Source organism: Palaemon carinicauda, chromosome 40 (genome assembly GCF_036898095.1).
Source record: "Palaemon carinicauda isolate YSFRI2023 chromosome 40, ASM3689809v2, whole genome shotgun sequence".
Classification (NCBI taxonomy): Eukaryota; Metazoa; Arthropoda; class Malacostraca; order Decapoda; family Palaemonidae; genus Palaemon; species Palaemon carinicauda.
Window position 1 is genome coordinate 63,193,414 of NC_090764.1, and position 5,125 is coordinate 63,198,538.

Below are 5,125 nucleotides of genomic sequence, written 5' to 3' on the forward strand. Positions count from 1 at the left end.
CAAGATCTGATATAATATGCAAGAGGTTGCAGTGATTAAAAGACAGGTCTTGATGGCTTGGGTGCTGGGTAGAGACTGCCCTTTATTCATAGCTACATGGGACTACATGATACCACATCCCCCTTATCACATACAAAGAATTGATTCCACATAATAACTAATCTGGCATATAAAGTACAAAGAAATAAATGATGAAAGTTCCATATTCAAACGTATTCCATTGTTTTCATCCCTTCACAATAAACATGCATAGTACAATTTGTGATTGTGGATAGTAATATAAACATAATAGCTATCATCTTTGCAGACTTTGGTCCGAATAGTGTTGGTTACAGCAGGGTAGTCATAATTATGAAAATAAATGGCAAATTATAATTTTTTTTTTTTTTTTTTTTTTTTTTTTTGATGCAAAGAACAACACCCAAAATATATTGAAACAAAATGGAAACCTGATACACATGTAACGAGTGTTCGAAATGGAGCCTGTTCTCCAGTCCGAGACTCGTAAATTTTCAAATAAAATTCATTATTCTGGATCACTTATCAGTCCTGAGACTGATAACTTTTCTTGAGTTTCAAACTCTGGTAACGACCTCTCAGAATTTTCGATCATGAAACGAGGGGGGTGGGAGTTGTATATTATTATTTAACTTAACACTTTATGGGAATTTACGGTATGTGACCGCGTTACTTTCAATATATCTGGATGGGGTTTTCCCCAGCCGGCCTGACTTGGTATACACCGCTGTCGGGTCTGTAGTGCTATCACTAGTTGCGGGTCTTTGGTGGGTTATTTCGGTCTCACTAGGTGGCGGCAGCGATATATCGGCGGGTCGTGGTGGAGGCTGTGCTTGTAAGATATTGATGCTTAGGTAGGAAGTTCTATTAACCATAATAATTACCTGGAACATAGATGAAGAATTGTTAGTAATTATTTCTCAGCTGATCCCATCTGACGTCGTCGAATGTGGCTTGATGGGTAATAATACGTTGGTATTACAAAAATACGTTTAATGTATAAAAGACTACATTATAAACTTTACTCTGTGACAGCTGACTCCCAAGTGCAGATGGAGCGTCTTACACAAATCTCATAAACCAAAACATTGCTAAACAAAAGAGCATCACTCTGAAAAGACTTAAATCCTACTCCAGTACAAATCATAAAGAATCTCATCTTATCTGAGGTAATCAACAAATGTTTGAATCCTAATACCAAAACAAATCATTACTCTTATGTATAAAGCATAACATGTCTTATTCATGCAATATGATGCAATGTTGCGCAATACCTGCAACACTTGAAACAATATAGTACATTACAATAATACATAACAGTCTCCTCCCCCTTAACTTGACATTGTAAAAATCTTCATAAATCTAATCTCTCAGGGGGCTTTCCTCTGTTAATCCTATTAGGAAGCACTTTAACCTCATCTTGTACTGGTACTTGAATTGGTTCTGAATCTACATTGGATGTTGGACCATCTTGGTTAATACTTGACTCATTTGATCTAACTACTTCTTCAAGTTTCTCATCTCTAACATTCATATGCTCTACTGTCTTTCTGTTTAACGGCTGTAATTGATCAACATGACGTTTTACAACATTATCACCAACACGAACATCATAATGTAAATTTCCTATCTCTCTTACAATCTCTCCTGGTACCCACTTCTCTGGAGTGTTGTACGATCTTACCATGACATCAGACAAAGGTAAAAAATGTCTTACATTAGGAAGCTTTGCTACTTGTTTATACCCTTTATCTTCTAAATCACTTTGCAAACTTGGATACAACAAATCTAACTTACACCTTATCCTCCTCCCCATTTACAAATTTGAGGGTGCCACGCCTGTTGTGCTGTGCGGCGTTGTTCTATAAGACAATAAAAATTTTGACACATGCAAAAATATATTACCTGAATTTGCTTTTCTACACTTCATATTGTGTTTAAACGTTTGAACAAATCTTTCAGCCTCTCCATTAGTGGATGGATGATATGTAGCTGAAAATGTATGCTTTATACCATTGACATTACAAAATTCTTTAAACTCTTGTGAGGTAAACTGTGGACCATTATCTGTAACAATTCTTTCTGGAATACCATGCGTTGAAAAAATTTGCATTAACTCTTTTATTGTGGCGTAAGACGTTGTCGTCTTCATTGGGATAATTTCTGGCCACTTACTGTAAGCATCTACTACTATCAAAAACAAATAATTCAAAAAAGGACCTGCAAAATCTATATGCACTCTTTGCCATGGATACCTGGGTAACTCCCACGGGTGCATTCTAGCAAATTGAGGATTGTTTTGTTGCATAACACAATTCATACAATTCTTTATATAACATTCCACATCTTTATCTACACCTGGCCACCATACAAAAGTTCTCGCAATTGACTTTGATCTTACAATACCTTGGTGATCAGCATGTATTTCAGACAAAACCTTATTTCTCAGTGTATTAGGAATAACTACCCTGGAACCTCTCATCACTATTCCTTGTGTCACACTCAGTTCATACCATATATCCTTATACAGTTTACAATTTTCCTCCTTTCCACTTAAGTCCCTACCTGTCATTAAACTCTCCAAAACCTTACTAAGTACTGGGTCTTGCTTGGTACTGTGTGCTACATCTTTTGCAGTTATTGGTACATTATATACAGAAATTAATAGAACACTGTCATCATACTCTTCTGGAGCTTTGTCTACGGGTAATCTGGATAAAGCATCTGCATTACCCATATTTGATGTTGGACGGTATTCTATATCATAGTGGTACGCTGCTAACGTAACTGCCCAACGTTGCAGTCTTGCAGCTACCAACGTAGGTAAACTTGCTTTTGGACCCAATATTGCTAATAAAGGTTTATGATCTGTAACAAGTGTGAACTTTTTCCTACCATAAAGATACATATGGAATTTTTTAACTCCATAAACTAATGCTAAACCTTCCTTTTCTATTTGAGAGTAATTCCTTTCTGCCTTGTTCAATACTCTAGAAGTGAATGCAATTGGTTTTTCTGTTCCATCTGGCATCACATGAGATAATACTGCACCTAGACCTATGTTTGATGCATCACATACTAATTTAACTGGTAAATCCATTTGATAATGTAATAAGAATGTAGGTGATGTTATTTCCTGCTTGATTCTTTCAAAAGATTCCTGACACTCTTTTGTCCACTTCCATTCTACACCCTTATTCAACAGATTATACAATGGATGTGCAATTGTAGACAAATTCTGAATGAAATTCCCATAAAATGTTACTAAACCTAGAAATGATTGTAATTCCTTAACATTTTCTGGCACTTTTGTTGATTGTACAGCTTCAATCTTCTCTTTAGTTTTGTGAATACCCTTGCCATTAATTACAAAACCTAAGTATTCCACTGAATCAACTTCTAAAATACATTTGTTCTTATTTACTCTAATATTATGTTCCTTCAACTTCTTCAGAACTGTTCGCAATCTTTCTCTATGTTCTCTTGTGTCTTTACCCGCAATTAAAATATCTATAAAAATGAATACTCCTTGCATTCCTGAAAAAATCTTATCCATAGTTTGTTGCCATATAGCTGGACTACTTGCAACTCCATAAGGTAATCTCTTTGGCCTAAACAAACCTAAGGATGTATTTACTGTACATAATTTTTGTGAAGTTTCATCCATGGGAAGCTGTTGAAATGCTTGTCTTAAATCTAATTTAGAAAAAACACTGCATCCTGACATAGTTGCAAACATGTCTTTCGGATTTGGTAAGGGATGTTGAGCTACTTGCAGTTGTGGATTTAACGTTACTTTGTAATATCCACATAACCTAACCTGTCCACTTTCCTTCACAATAGGAACTAATGGTGTAGCCCAATCGGAATATGTAACCTTTTCCCAAGAACCTTCACTCTCTAATCTCCTTATTTCTGTTTCAACTGCACTTTTCAATGCATACGGTACTGGTCTCGGAGCAAAAAATCTAGGAGAACTGTCAGGTTTCAAAACTAAAATTGCCTTTGCGTTCTTTACTGTACCTATTTTATCTTCACATACATCTTGAAACTGATATGATATTATCCACAGACATTTCATTTTTGTGTTCATCTTGTCTACCTATAACCTTCAAAATACTAGGCCAATCTAATTTCAAATACTGTAGCCAATCTAAACCTAGCAATTTTTGTCCTTTACCTTTTACTACTGTTAATGGCATTCTCTCTAATTTCTGTTCTTTGTACTGTACTTCTACGTTCGAAGCACCTATTACCTGAATATCAAAACCATTATAACTTTTCAAAACTATTTGTACCTTCTAATAACAAATTAGGAATGCTTTTAGCCATTTTCTCAGACATAATTGATACATCGGCTGCTGTGTCAACTTGCATCAAAATTGGTTTACCATTGATGATTACTTCTACCATGATATGTTTCTTTGCACCTTTGTTGACTGAGTTTATGTGAAATGCAAAATCAGTTTCTGAACTAACCTGATTATCATGAACATTTTCCTCATTATTCTCTTGACCCATAGTATCAACTGTAGCATTTATTTTCTTTGCGTACTGTTTAGGGAATCTACAAGCAGTTGCAAAATGACCCAGCTTTCTGCAATTCTGGCATGTCTGTCCAGTAGCAGGGCATTTCTTTGCTTCGTAGGCAAGATGATCAGTTTTACCACACCTAAAACACTTGGGTTTTTCCTGTTGTTTCTGTGTATAAGCCCGATTCTGATATTTATGAACATTAGTGTTAGGCACTTTTCTATGACTAGGCTTTGACATATTCCTTCTCTGATTCTCATTGGTTTTCCACTTAGAACCTACTGTATTAATTTTAGAATTTTCCATTCTATTGCTTGTAGAACTACCTATTATGTGACTTTCCCTATTTGATGTTTCTAAAGCTCTGCCTGTTATCAATACCTTTTCTAATGTTAAATCTTTATCTTGCAATAATTTCTTTCTTAGCTCTTCTGATGTGCAATGTGCAATTACTTGATCTATGATAACATTCTCTAACTCTAGAAATTCACATGAAACGGCTAAATTCTTTAGTCTAGTCACAAAGGCATCTAAACTTTCATTTTCTTTCTGATAAGCTTGCGCTGAAAAATGG